Raw genomic sequence first — 16,101 nt, forward strand, 5'->3', positions numbered from 1 at the left:
AGAGTCTGTAGTCGATCTCTCCTAATTTGCACTTTTTGAGGTCTAATTTTTTGAAGTTCTATTTTATATCCTAAATAATTAATAGAATCTCCTCTTTGTACCTTTTCTAAAGCAATTTGTAATCCCCAGCAAGGCAAAATTTTCTTTACTTTTTCAAACATTCTTTCTAAAGTATCTGCATTTGAATCAGCCAATAAAATGTCATCCATATAATGATAAATTATAGATTTAGGAAATTTTTTACGTACCACTTCCAATGGCTGTTTTACAAAATATTGGCACAAAGTTGGGCTATTCAACATTCCCTGTGGGAGAACCCTCCATTGAAATCTTTTAACCGGTTGAGAATTATTATAAGTAGGCACTGTGAAAGCAAATCTTTCTCTGTCTTTTTCTTGTAAGGGTATTGAAAAGAAACAGTCTTTTAAATCAATAACTATGAGAGGCCAGCCTTTTGGTAACAGAGTAGGTAAAGGAATTCCAGATTGTAAAGAGCCCATTGGCTGAATTACTTTGTTAATTGCTCTAAGGTCTGTTACCATTCTCCATTTACCAGATTTTTTTTTTTATAACAAATACAGGAGAATTCCAAGGGCTGGTTGATTCTTCAATATGATGAGCATTTAACTGTTCTTCCACCAGCTCTTGTAAAACCTGGAGTTTCTCTGTTGTTAAAGGCCATTGCTGAACCCATACAGGCTTGTCTGTTGACCATTTTAAAGGTAGAGCTGTTAATGTTTTTGGAAGATTATCAGTTGTTGTGCCCTGTTCTTGTATGACATGGATGGCTGGTGAGCACTCATTAGAATAATATCTTTTGATATTTCTCTCAGAAACATGTACTAATTTATGATTTGTTCCTGAGATTGGAGGGATATTAATCTGAGTATTCCATTGTTGTAACAAGTCTCGACCCCACAGGTTCATAGCTATGTTAGCCATATATGGTTTTAATTTTCCTTTCTGTCCTTCTGGACCTATACATTCAAGCCATCTTACACTTTGTTTCACTCTAGATAATGTCCCAATTCCTAAGAGTTGAATGTTTACCTCCTGAAGAGGCCAAGTTGGATGCCAAAATTCTGGTGCAATTATGGTAATGTCAGCACCTGTGTCTACCAGACCAGATAACAAAACACCATTTATTTTTATTGTTAGTTTTGGTCTTTGTTCATTAATAGAAGTTTGCCAAAAAATTTTCTTTATGATTTTTCCTGTATTTCCTATTTTCTCTGTTTCATCATCTCGACTAACATGATTTATTCCAATAGACATTTGGTTATTTAGTTGCTTTGAGTAGGGGTTTCCTCTACAACTGCAGGAAAGGTTTGAACTGGATTTACTGTGGGGGCCTGCCTGAGGCCCCTCTGGGAGTTTCCCGAAGCTCGAGGCAGAGGGTTACCCTGTCTGTCCCTTGTTGATCTACATTCGTTGGTCCAGTGTTTTCCCTTACCACACCTTCTGCATACTCCAGAAGGAAGGGGCATTCTGTTGCCAGTGTTCCTTGAATAAACATTATTTCTAGGAATGACCTGTTTACAATCCCTTTTCAAATGTCCTTGCTTTCCACATCCAAAACATCTAACATTGCTCAAACCTTTTGAAATTGCTTTTCCTACCCACATATCATCATGGTCATAAGCCTCTACATTAACTGTATCTCTAATCCAATCTTCCAAAGGTGCAGATCTTGCCTTTAATGGCCTAATTATTCTTTTGCACGCTGCATTTGCATTCTCAAAGGCTAAAGATTCAATTATTATCTGACTAGCCTCTTAATTCGGGACCATTTTTTGTACTGCTGAAGTCAATCTTTGTAAGAAATCTGTGAAAGATTCTTTGGGGCCCTGTATAACCTTTGTAAATGACTCAGTTTTTTTTCCTGGTTCTTCAACTCTGTCCCATGCATTCAAAGCTGCCGTTTTACATAGAAGTAGGGTTTGGACATCATATGAACATTGTGTTTGTACTGAAGCATATTGGCCTTCGCCAATAAGCTGATCCTGGCAGACTTGTATTCCGCTATCCCTCCATTGTCTTTCTATATGTTTAGCCTCATTACTGAACCACATTTTCCACTGGAGATTTTGTCCGGGTTCAAGAACAGCCTGTGCCAATTCCCGCCAGTCCTTTGGTATAATCCTATTACAAGTTGACCAGGTGTTTAACATTTGCTTTACATATGGGGAGTGCATGCCATAAGATGCTATTGCCTCCTTAAATCTTCGTAAGTCTAACATTTCAACTGGAACCCAAGTATTTTGTTCATTCTCTTCATCAGGTAGCTGCTGTACGGCTACTGGATAAATTAAGGGTGATTGTGTGAAAACTGGCTTTCTTTCTGTAACCTTACGATCCAATTTTGAAACAACTTCACTATTTATTTCTTCTGTCTGAATTTGAATTTCTCTATAATTCATTTTTACCGGTTTAACAAGTTTTTCTAAGACTGTTATCCTGGCACTTAAGTTGACGATCTTTTTAAATAGTAAAATGAGGATAAGAAAAGTAATAAACTGAATAATTCGATCAATATTAATCTTTTCATATAGTTGTTCCATTGTCAGAGTGCCTAAAATTTCAAACAAAGCCCAATTGTACACATAAAGCCCATTTTTTTTTTAATGTAGAAAAAAATTCTCTTTTAAATAGATATGTTAATTGACTTACCAAGTCTGGGTAGAACAGTAGAATCCCAGGGAATTTCACAGCCACCTGGTGTTCGAGGTGTGAATCCAGCGAGAGAGAGAGAGAGAGAGAGAGAGAGAGAGAGAGAGAGAGAGAGAGAAAGTGTAGCCTTGGCTTTACAGGCAGGGGCCCTGTTCAGCAGGGCAGGTCTGAGTTGTTTATAGCAGTTGCAAGTAGCTCCAGCTGCGGGTCAGTCAGGCCTGGGCCCAAGCTAGGCAGCCGGGCCGCCCAGGCTGGAAACCGGACCTGCCGCCAAGCCAAGTCAAGCGGTTTTTAATGAATTCTTGTCACGTTGGGCGCCAAATGTAGATGTATCCAACCTTCTTATTAAATAATAAACACAGAACCAATGCAAAGAAGAAAGCCAAGAGGTCAGAGCTAAGAGCTAAAACCTTACCCTTCCTCCTGCGGTGGTCCTACCTCTCCGAACCAGAGCTACCCCTGTGTTAAAGTCTTTATATAGAGTTCCTGTCCTGCCTTCTCATTGGTTGTAAACCCAACCACATGACCGCCTCCTCACGGCCTGTCTGTATAGGCCTCCAGGTTTTCCATGATTGGTATTAAGATTAAAGGCATGTGTATCCAATAATGGCTGTATCCCTGAACACACAGAGACTTACCCAGCTCTGCCTACCAAGTGCTGGAATTACAAGCGTACGCTACCACTGCCCTGGTTTCCTATGGCTTGCTAATAGCTCTGACCCCCGGGCAACTTTATTTATTAACATACAAATAACATTTTAATACAAATAAAATATCACCATAATTGTTTAGCATGTTCAAAAATCCAGAAACATTATCTGGAGTCTCAGACTAAGGCGACACACTGAGGCTTCAAGAGAATCCTTGCAGACATCACAGCTACTAATTCTAAGTAAAAAGATTATTGAAGAGTATTGGTGAATATATGCATGGCTGTATTGTCTGAGATAACCAGCTTAAAATATATCCATATTCTAAACCCTGGTCATTTAAATCTGTGTAAAAGCAGTTCTGTGACTGCAGGTTAGCCCAGACTGAGGAAGACAGCAGTTTATCCCAGAAACTGTCCCTTCCATCATAGCCCTACTCATAGGAAGCACTGGCAAGGACACTCAGGACCCACAAAGAAAAGTTCCTCACACGGAGAGGATCCATCACCACTATCAGATGCTGGAGCTTAGGATTCCATTGTGCCAGGGCAAAACTGAAATGGTCTTAGATACTTTGAAAATCCCTAGGCAGAAAGAATAAAGAGAATCCTTAGTTTTGAGTGTGATGCCTCAGGAAAGATTAAGAAAAATGTGATCAGTAAAACTAAGGGCCTCTGATTGATGCATATGCAATTATATGTATTAAAAACAAATTGTTTTCATGCATATATTCAAAAATACATATAAACATTTTAGACTGTTGTTGCTTTGTAAACTTATTCCATTGAATTTTAGGAATAAATAAATCATTATTTAATTGATTGTGATTGTAGATTTTTCAATAATGCGTACAATACATCAGGTAAAATTGTCATAAAAATCCAGGAAAATCAAGTACATAAGTACTGCTATGTGAATATGTGCACAGAACTTAACTTTGCCTCATATCACAAAGGCACATAAAATTGTTTCGCTAATTGAAACTAATAAGCTTTGTTTGTTGTACATCCAAATATGAAGCATAAATTGATCAGCATACACTTTCTGATATTATAAGCTACCTGCTATGTTCTATCCCATCTGCTGCTATATTTTCAAGGTTACAATAAAAATGAAACTGATTTCAAAACAAAATTTTCATGTAATAAGTATGATTCCTGAAATTGAGGGTTGTTTTCTCACAAGTATGTGAGAACTCACATATTCAAGATTCAAAATAATTTTTTAAAATTATTTTTTAAACAATGTTTTCCTTACTTTAACTCTTCTTTCATTTGTTTCAAAATTATTTTAATTATAAATAATTTGCACAAACAACTTGTAGAGAAATTCTGATTTCATAATAAATAATAAATACTTTGTCACTAATTTTAATTATGATAAAAGTAACTTATGAAAATATTTGTTTAATAAATAAGCCAAGGGAAATAAAATATTGTAATTTAGATGTCTTCTCACTATGCATGTATTTGATTCCTAAGTAAAAATGGCTGAATTAAAAAGGATCCAGAAGACCTAGACATACAGCGAAGAACTTTTCTCCTTTTAGTAACTTTTGTCCATGCTTTAAAATGATCATTTGTTTGCTGGGCTAATCCTCAAGCAGGGGGGCATGTCCTATTCACTCGCAGAATACTTACATAACTCCCCTTTTTGTCACCTCAAGCTAGGAGTCTCCTTTGCTTGTTATTAGCAAAAATACAAAACAAGAAAGAAACAAGGAGAGAGAGAGAGAAAGAGAGAGAGAGAGAGAGAGAGAGAGAGACAGAGAGACAGAGAGACAGAGCGAGACAGAGACAGAGACAGAGAGACAGAGAGAATGAAAGAAAAGAAAAGATCAGTTCAGACTACTTGTTTTGCTGTCTCCATTTTAACCTCAGACTAAGAACAGCCATCAGAATGGCCTTTTGGTATTTTACACAAAGGACTCAGTGTTCATGGTTCTGCTTGGTGAACCCGAAATAGCATTGAGTAAGCAGTGACATACTGACAGTGTTGTGCTACTAAAAGCACAGCATCCCTAACTCAGAGCACATTGAGATATGGAGATTTTTCTGAGAAGCTTGTAAAACTAAGTCAGAAGATCTTTTTCTTTCTTCCTCCTGTAAGTGGTAGCAACCTCAAGTTTCCGTTTACTCAGGTGCCCTGGGATTTGAATCTGAGCAGGTGAGACTCGTATGATCTGGCATAGATTGAAATCTAAAAATAATGTTTGTTTACTAGACAAAGTCAGCAAGTATTTGAAAACTGATGGCTACTTGGCGTTTGATAAAGAAAAGCAATCTAGCAATTATTGAAGTCAATACATGTGTTGGACATTTCCTAAAACAATTATATATAAGAACATATTTCTACTATGTTAATACAAAATCAGGGGGAAAATGCTGAAATATTAGGAGATTAGAAAGTTTTCTTCTATGAATGTATAATACTGGACTTTATTTTAAATCATCATGCATTTGCTTTGTAGGATTATGAAACATGGATAACGAAGTTGTGTTCCTTCAAATCATTAGAAATACACTTCTTTATAAAATAAATATTGAATATAACAATTTATTTCTTGATTAATACTTTTCAGAATGGATTTTTCTCACATGTTTTTATAGCACTGTTTCTTTGAAGACTCACAATTATCAAAATCAGGGAACAATTATTTATGTTCTTCCCCCTTTTCATAATTTCATATTTTTTCCATTTTCTTTAAAAATTATTGTTGAAAGAATTTAAGCAGTAAATAATATTATGTTTCAAATAAAAATAAAGATACTGAGTAAGACAAGGAGTTACACTTTTGTATGGATGTATTTGCAAAGACATTTATATATCTCAAATTATATATTAGACAAAGGATAATGTATCCAGCAGAAGAATTAAAAAATCAAAATTAAGAAAATAATGAAGTTTAAGCAACATCTGAATAAATTCTAATTCAACTCTAGTTATGATTGCATTATTAATTATAATAAAATCCTAAAGTAAGTTGCAAAAGTTATTTATAAAATCTAGAATATTAAATACAAATGAAATGTTTGGTACAAAGAATGTTTTCTGTATATAAATTTATATATTAACTTTTTAAATGGATTTATTATTAAGATAAATACTCATTAATTTAAGTTTTATAACATATGTATACTTTGAATGTGTGTATGATTAATAAATGTATATATAATTTATATAATAGATGCATTAATATTAATATATACTTCTTTATTCACAAACACAACTTAGAAGCAAGAATATTGTTTTTACATTGAAATTTGATTTCCATATTATGAGCATTTATGATGCTTGAAATTAATAACCAGTGAAATATATTTTTAAATACATAAATGATTCTAAATTACATATGTGGGATCATTTACAAATAAAGTAATATTTATGTAACTAAAAGAATACACAATTCCTGTTTTTTAAATGTGTTTCCTTGTCAAGACTTCTTTAACACTTAACAAAGTATATTTTACATTGTATGAAATGTAGCTACATTTTATACCCTCTTATTCAGGTAAACTTTGCTCTTTATTACTGCCCTACACTTTTCTGCTTAAATGCACACACACACACACACACACACACACACACACACACACACACATACACACATCCTCCTATAAACAGTAGTTTTTCCAGTTTGTACAAACCTTAAAGTAGTTCTTCTATTTACACTTTTGATGTTGCTGTTTTGTCTTTTGCCCATGTTGGAAACTTAGAAATGGTTATCCATAGGAATTTTGTAAATTGATTTGGAGATGATTTAAGATAATGTACATTTTTAAGTTTTTCACTATCAGAAAATATTTAAGGTGAATACATGTCCATAACTTAATTTAAATATTACATTGAATGTATATTACCTTGTGATTACGCATACTTTTATATTTCATTTAAGATAAAAACTAATTTACATAAAATGAAAACATGCATAAAAGTCTTCTATGTGTTTTTCAGAAAATAATTTTGTTGAATTATATCCTATAAATGAATATTAATTGAAAATTGTTTCTCCCCTCATCATTTTAGCATACATCTACAAAAAATCTTACATCTTATAAGTTAATGTTTAGTAGTGAACATTTCATTTACTCAGGAGAAATAGAAAACTGTTCAGTGTTTAAAAGAATACATTGATCTTTCATATCCTGCCTTGGTATTTATTGCTGCCAGCCTGATATTGAGAATCAAGGTTACAAGTAAATAAGAGAAAAATAAAATGACTGTTAAATGTTGTTGTGATTTCCTTTTAAAGCCACAATCTTCCAATATGTTCCGATATTTTTATCACTTTTGTATAACAAATTAATGCTAAAATAAAGTCCTATGGAACTTCCTAATATTTCTACAAGAATCATTTTTTATGATTCCAGTGACAGCTCACAGAACTGAGAAATGACATTTCCAAACTGGCTGGAAGATATTTGACCTGATAAAAGGCCAATCAACACCAGACATAAGAGACTTGTTAACTACTGTCAACTCAAGAGATAGAATGTGATTCAGTGATGAAAAATTTAAAAATCATTAACCATTTAACTATTTTTCAAATACACATTGTTGCATGAATCTTAAATGGTCTTATAATAAACACCTGGAGCCAGATATTGGTGTAAATGCTGAAAGACCATAAGCAACAAAGTAACAAGCCACAGCCACTTCTCACATCTCCAACTCCAAGGATCCTCTGACTGAATTCTAGGATTAATGGCTTGTGTGTTTCCCAAATACTGGGGTTAAAGGTGTGCTTGGCTCTGTTTCTCTTCTAGACTGGGTCAATGTCATGCAGCCCAGTTTTGCTTGGAACTCACATAGGTCCAGATGGATCTCTCCCTCCGAGTCCTAGGATTAAGGTGTGTGCCACCAGGGTCTGACCTCTATTTTAATCTGGTGGCTGGCTCTGTCCTCTGATCTTCAGGCAAAATTTATTAGAGTACAACAAATTACCACCACATTACATGTTGTGTTAAATATATTGACATGATCGTTTAAGAGGATGTTGGTCTCATCTTAGACAGGGTTTGCAATTAGTAAAGCATTAATGTTCTTATAGAAATTTTCATACTAATTATTCAATTACATATAAAAATCAGTGAAGTATGACTTAATAGTGAAGGAGAAATGTGACTTTGATCTTCAAATGCTCTACTTTGATATGAAAATCGAAATTTAAAGTGTTACTGAGCATAGTGAATTATCACGATGAAGGATCAATACATCCCTATTTGATAACATGCTTTAATTGCATCTTACATTATGAATGAATTGTGTAACTTTACAATGTGGTGTATTAAACTGAGGATACTTTGAGCTCATCATTCATGCTTAAAAATGACAAAGGTAGTTTTCTTTCTATGAAATAATTAAAAACTGACATTTCTGTGCAAATGAATAAACTATATATAAGTTACAGGAATGTAAGTGTCACAGGCCTTTGTTATATTGTAGCTAAACTGTCTCAAAAAATTCTATAGTGTATTTTATTATTAAACTATTTACTGAAGAGTTTGTAAACTTCTTTAATAACATGATAATACTGTAGATGTAACCAACCATCTTATTAAATAAGAAACACAGAACCAATGCAAAGAAGAAAGCCAAGAGGTCAGAGCTAAGAGCTAAAACCTTACCCTTCCTCCTGCAGTGGTCCTACCTCTCCAAAAGAGAGCTACTTCCTGTGTTAAAGTCTTTATAAAGACTTTCGGTTCTGCCTTCTCATTGGTTGTAAACTCAACCACATGACTGCCTCATCACTGTCTGTCTGTATAGACCTCCAGGTTTTTTATGGTTGGTATTGAGATTAAAGGCATGTGTCTCCAATGCTGGTTATATCCCTGAACACACAGAGATCTACCTAGCTCTGCCTACCAAGTGCTGGACTTAAAGGCGTGCGCCACCACCGCCTGGCTTTCCTATGGCTTGCTAATAGCTCTGACCCCCGGGCAACTTTATTTATTAACATACAAATAACATTTTAATACAAATAAAATATCACCATATAATACTATCAAAATACACAAACAAATATGTAACTAAATCATGCATACATTAATAAGGAATGGATATAGTCATTGCTTTGTGAAATTCAAGCAGAGCATTGTTGTTTGTCCCTTATTGAATACACATTGATAGTATTGGAATAGTTCTTGAACTAGCAACGATAATGCTGCCCTTTCTGCGCAGTGTTGGATGAAAGGGAACCAGGCTGCAATATTCTTTCAGTTCCATACATATGCATCCTTTGTAAATAATGCTCCCTGTGGAACATGTTATACGTGAGCATTTCTTTATATATTTTGCACTCTTAACAAGGGCTTATAGTTTATATAATTTATAGGGGTGTTGCTGGGTACTAATGGCTCCCTTGGGGGAGGGGATGAGAAGGCGTGGACTCAATGGCACAGACACCTGGAGTCAGGGAAAGGGCAAACAGCATTTTCAAAAACCATTATTCAGCTCCCAGTGTACCCACCTCCCTGCACCGAGGCTGAGTCCCAATCCAATGACATTGCCTAGTTGCCCCTCATTGGCTAGGCATGATCAGGACCTCTGACAGCTCTTGTTCCTAGGCACTCAGGCAGACTCCAGGCTGGCTTATCTCTTGGCCTCTTAGGCAGTATCTTCCTATATAGGGTCATATCAAGTTTATAAGCTAATAGTAATTACGCATTCATAGATATAAAAACATATGTAAAAACATATGTCTAAATATATGTGTAAGAAAGATTATTTCAAGTTGTATTCATAATAGTTTTATAATTTCACTTTTGCAGTTATTGTCATTATTGAAATACCATTTCATGGAATATGTACTTTACCGTTACTTATGGTACATTTTGTTTAAATTGTACTGAATAAATATAAGCCAATGTTATCATTATTAATAAGAATGTATGTGTGCCTGTGTATTTATTTATCTAGGATTTTTTTTTCAAGTTTAGAGTCTAAAACAAATAATGCTTAACATTTAATTATACAGTTTGTGAGATGTCTTGGCACAATTATTAGTATATATTAAATGAAAAAGTACTCTGTCTCATTGTCATATTTTTTTCATATATGCTTATAATGGACTATGACAACATTCGCCTGTCCAATCACACTCCTATTCTTCTACCTCCGACTTTTATTTACATAACTGACCAATGGTGCTATTCTGCCCATGTATGCTTTCCTTTGTTTGAACTGCACATATGAGGAAAACATCTTCCAATTGTCTTATTGTCTCTCGTTTATTTCACTTTGTATGATGACCTCCATTTTCACCTACTTTTCTGAGAATGACATAATTTTACTCATTATTTCAAAAGTTTATATTATATATATTTGTATGTATATATTTTTATATTGAATTCTCCTTATTAATTCATTTATGAGAAGCACACAGCTTGATTTCTTATCTTGGCTCTTGTGATGCTCCACAGCTGTCCATCTATTTCTTTGGTATGTAGAATTGGAGACTTTTGTATTCATACCCAAGGATGGACAGCTGGATCATATAGTAGTTCTATTTTTACTTTTTTAAAGGAACAGACATATGCTTTCCAAACTCATCAGATGATATCTCTCACACTCCAACAATGCTTGAATATACCCCTTTATAAACCTATTATAATAATTCATTTTTTGGTGAAACTTTCATGAAATGGAAACTTGATGAGAATTTCATTTACTTTTACCCAATATTTAAAAATGTTCAATATTTTTAAATTTTCAGTTGCTTATTGGCCATTTGTATTTCTATATTTGAGAAGTGTTAGTAATGTTAATTTATTACCACACTGACCTTATTATTTATGCTTTTGTTTCTTTATATATTCTGTTAATGTGTTGCTTATCAGATGAATACCTAGCAAACATCTTCTCTGAGGCTATGGGTTATCTCTTTACTGTGCTGCTTGTCTCTCAGTACGGAGGCTTTGTGACTGGACAGTTATATCTTCTCTGATACTATGGGCCATATCTTTATTGTGTTGTTTCTCACTCGGTACTGAGGCTTTGTAAATGAATGGTTTTACTCATGAACTCTTGTTCTTTCTTCATGGGCTTCTAGAGTCTAATATAAAGAGTCTCTGCCTGTGCACACAATTTGAACTATTTCCCCTCATTTTTTTTTTTTTTTGAGACAGGGTTTCTCTGTGTAGTTTTACTGCCTGTCCTGGATCTCGCTCTGTAGATCAGGCTGGCTTCAAACTCACAGAGATCTGCCTGGCTCTGCCTCTTGAGTGCTGGGACTAGAGGCGTGCGCCACCGCCACTGAGTTTATTTCCCCTCTTTTGTTATGGAATTTCAAATTGTCAGATTTTACCTTAACAGTGATGTAAAATGAGTAAATTTAAAAACAAAATTCTAGCTTCATTTTCCATATTTACTCTGTCGATCTCTAAGATGCATATGTTAATTGCTAATGAATCTGTGTTTTAAAATAACTTATGTCATGGTCTCATTTTTAAGGACATCAGATAGCTATTCAAGATTATTTTGGGGTTTTCTGCTCCCTTGGTCTCCTTGCTTTTTGGTCTCTTGTTTGCCAATATCTTCATATTATTGCAATGCCTCTATAGTATAATTTGCTCTGAGGAATTACGATATCTTTAACAATTTTTATTTATTTGTTATCCTTTTTCCACTTTGCTTGATGTCCTGTGTTCATTTCCAAACCCCATAAGGAAGAGAAAAGATTTATTGAAAATTATGAGATTTTTTTTATTTAAGCTTTATTTCATTTTTTACATTTATATTTTGAGTACAATAGGCTAAATACTTTATAAAAGCTTAAACTTCTAGATAACTATTACCAGTTAGTAAGTTACATATGTCCATACAAACATAAGGGTCTAACTTCAAGCTTGTTTTCAATTTTCAATGGCATAAATGGTAAATTGCATTTTTTTCCCATTTTTCGAGACAGGGTTTCTCGTTGTAGTTTTTATGCCTGTTCTGTAACTTGTTCTGTAGACCGGGCTGGCCTCGAACTCACAGAGATCCTCCTGGGTATGCTTCCTGAGTGCTGGGATTAAAGGTATGCACCACTGCTGCCCGGGTGCATTGTGTATTTTTATCCTAGGTCTTCTTCTTTCTCTCATCTCCATCCTCAATCTTCCTATTACAGCAAATTAAAAAGAAAAACTAGTAAATATTGCAATTAAAATAAACCATGGCCAACAACTGTATATATATTTTATCTCCCCCTTAAAAAAACATTATAAATAGTTTCTTTGAGGAAATTGTTTCTTTACCCACTCAAGTATAAAAATTCAGTGTTCTTGTCTTAAATAACACCCATTAGTTAATGGCTAATTCAAATCATTTGAATTCAGCATGTCACTTGTGCACACTAATAAAATAAAATAAGAACAATGTATGAAGAGTGTCAGTGATGCAAGGGCTGCTTTCACAGGGTTGCTAGCAGTGTCAATTGTGTATGTTAGTTAAGATGGCTAGGGTAAGTCCACATAGACCATAATAATCAGACTATTTGGCTGAGATTAACATTTGTCACTTGTTTTAAAACATCTAATTCAGAAGAAGAAGCCAGAGAACAGAAATTTGCCCTTGCTTTCCCAGAGATTTTTACATTGAGAGGTGTATGCAAGTACAGAAATTCAATGTTAGCAAACAAAGATCTTAATTTTTTTAAACTTAAAGATTGATACATTTACCACATTCTTCATACTATTTTAAATTGAAGAAAACACAATGAACTTCAACTTATAAAACATACTAGTTTTATGATGTTTTTTCACACATATGATTACTATTATTACTAGGGTGAGACACAATGATTTCTTAGAGTTGAGGCAAGTGCATTTTATATTGCACCTAATTAATATGCATCAAAAAACATATAAATACATGTATGTAAACATTTATATCTAGGCCATATTAATGACTACAATTCTCTTCTAACAGTGTGCAGAATACCTTCCAGCAACATGAATGCTAGTCATTAGGGTGAAGTTTCTATTTAGGCACCACCTTGACTTCTCCATGTTCAGTGACATAAGTCATTCATGTTTTTTGCTTTTTTAGTTTAGTAGTTGGAAATTGGAAACAGCCTTGGAGTCCATTATCTGATTAATGAATAATAAAAATGTTGTGCATTTTCACAATGAACTATTATTAATTTCAAAAGAAATATGATGCTTTGCAGTGTTCAGGTAAATGTATGCAGTTAGAAAATAGAGTCATACTGAGTGATATAACCCTGATGACAAAAGACACGTGTTGTATGCGTGGAGAGTTATATTACAATTGGGTTATGCAGTCCAAAGGGACTTGAAAGTTAACAGATGCCTTGTATCTGTCAGATAAAATAGAACAGATAATAATTTTTAGCTGATCTGTGCATATCATATATTCCATACTTGTGTTGATTCAAATACATATGTTATCTTGACAAGTTTGTGTGTTTTCAGAAAAAAAAAAAAAAAAGAACAGACACTAATAAAGACACGTAGTTCAGGTGATCCAGCCTCACAGAATGCCTCTGTTTCAGTTTCATCAAAAATCTGTAAAAAAAAAAAAAAAAAAAAGAAACATGTTGTATGCTTTCTCTTATATGTTAATATTGGGTTTCAAGCTTTCTGTATGTGTAATACAATCTACATAACCACATAGGATAGATACCTTAAAGAACCAAGGAAAAAATAAGGCACTTCCCAAGGAAGACAAACTAGAATTTAGAGTGAGAGAAAGAAGAAAGGGATACTAGTAAATTTGCATCAGTCACTAAACTTATATAACATACAGAAACATAGCTCCTCACACAAAGGAAAGCAAATTCCAAATTAGGTAACTTACATTTCATTTTAATCAATTAGGGTTAGATTTTAAAAATTATGCTATATAGTGAGCAAGATGGCTCACTTATCCTCCTTAGATTTCTATTACTATGATAAAACACCATGACCAAAGTATTTTGTTTATACTTCCTTTTCAGCCCACTCTTTTTCCAGTGTCTTTATTAGTGAAGTTACTCTGCCAACTACCAGAAGAGAAATGTAAACACCAAGCTGGCCACAAATCCTTGATCCACAATAGTGTCCTTTCTGAAAGATATGCTAGGGCAATGGTGTCACAAAGCTTAAGGGAGTAACTAGCCAATCTCTGCTTTGACTTAAGGCCCACTCTACAATATGTACCCCATATCTGACATTGCTTAGGTGAAAAATAACCAGAGACTAGATAGCCCAGGAACCTCGGGAAAAACCAAAAAATACTGCTTAAAAAAAAAAGCCGGGCGGTGGTGGCGCACGCCTTTAATCCCAGCACTCGGGAGGCAGAGTCAGGCGGATCTCTGTGAGTTCGAGGCCAGCCTGGGCTACCAAGTGAGTTCCAGGAAAGGCGCAAAGCTACACAGAGAAACCCTGTCTCGAAAAACCAAAAAAAAAAAAAAAAAAAAGAAAAAAAAAACAAGTCATCAAACAAGCAAAAGCCACATAGCAATAAAATGACACCTAAGAACATTCAGCTATACTCATAGATCAGTGGCCTGTTCTGTCATCATCAGAGACGCCTCCTCTTACAGCAGATAGGAAAAAGTTACAGAGACCCACAGCCAAACCTTCTATAGAAAGTGAGAGACCTTGGAACACACAGCTCTAAATGGGATGCCTTTTTCAAATCCCTCCTCTTAGGGCTCACAAACTCCAGAGAAGAGACAAAAAGACTGTAAGAGTCAGAAAGGATGGAGGACACCAAGAAAACAAGGCCCTCTAAAGTAACATAATCAAAACTCATATGAACTCACAAAGACTGAAATAGCATGCACAGTGTCTGCATGGGTCTGAATTTGAAAGAGTGTGGAGGAATGCCGCTTCCTGAATTTTCTCTGCGGTCTGTTCAGGTGCTTTCTTGTACAACACAGGACCAGGGAAAGCAGTCTGGTAGGAACATTTTCACTATTGTGGTTTTTCTTCATGGATTAATTTAGTTTTCATCAAGTGCACAAAAGAACTAACTTGAACATCTCCCTTTAGTAGTTAATGGTGGTAGAGATATAAAGACTTATTTTAGTTAAATCCATGTGTAGTACACATGTGTAATTACATACAATTGAAATCACTGATTAAGTCTGTACGTATACACTGTACATTAAGATTTTTTGTTTGATGAAGGAGTTTACACTTAACATCTCTAAAAGAAATAAATGACTGTGTTGGCTAATGTCTGTGAATGATACAAAATGGAGTGAATTGAGAAGAGGGAACCTCAGTGAAGAATTAAGAGTTACATTGGTCTGCGGGGCATATTTCTCACATAATGTTTGATGATGAAGTGTCCAGGCCTCTGTGGGCAATCCCACTCCTGAACAGCTGGTCCTGAACAGCAGGGCAGGGGATGTAAGCTAGTAATTAGAATTTCTTTTTGATTTCTTTTCAATTCTTGTCTCTAGTTCCTTCCTGGCCTCCTCCATGATAGAATTTAACCTCTACTTTTTCACTGAATCTGTGGTTCATATTATCTCTTTCTAGGGAAAATAACTCCTCTGAGTGCCACACCTTAGCACTTTCAGTGGTGGATATGAAGTCTTTGATCCATTATGACACAGGAACAGTCTTTCCATATACTCCAAATAAGACTGTTCTAAGGGCTTGTATGAATTCAAGTGTGTTTTTTGTTTTTTGGGTTTTTTTTTGAGAATTAACAGTGTAGTCCAAAGAATAATAAAAATTAAATACAGACTATAATTAACTTAAATATAAATATGAAATTGAAATGAAAAATAAGATTAGGAATCTAAAGACATTTCAGAGGTGGCTTATCTTTTTCTTTATCTGAA

General features: G+C 34.5%; 1 protein-coding gene across 4 annotated transcripts in view; it reads left to right on the forward strand.

Moving 5' to 3' along the window:
• Nucleotides 1-5,139: 5,139 nt before the first annotated feature.
• Nucleotides 5,140-16,101, forward strand: part of Cdh19 (cadherin 19) — a 108,611-nt gene continuing 97,649 nt past the window's right edge. Inside the window, exon 1 of one of the 4 annotated variants that reach the window (XM_052736451.1) lies at nt 5,140-5,486. The gene's annotated coding sequence lies outside the window, so the exon portion shown is untranslated. The remainder of the gene's footprint in view (nt 5,487-16,101) is intronic. The other 3 variants (XM_052736450.1, XM_052736448.1, XM_052736447.1) reach the window with 3 other exon arrangements.

The sequence above is a fragment of the Peromyscus californicus genome, unplaced genomic scaffold, assembly GCF_007827085.1.
Source record: "Peromyscus californicus insignis strain IS unplaced genomic scaffold, ASM782708v3 Scaffold_14__1_contigs__length_90479793_seg_1, whole genome shotgun sequence".
Taxonomy (NCBI): domain Eukaryota; kingdom Metazoa; phylum Chordata; class Mammalia; order Rodentia; family Cricetidae; genus Peromyscus; species Peromyscus californicus.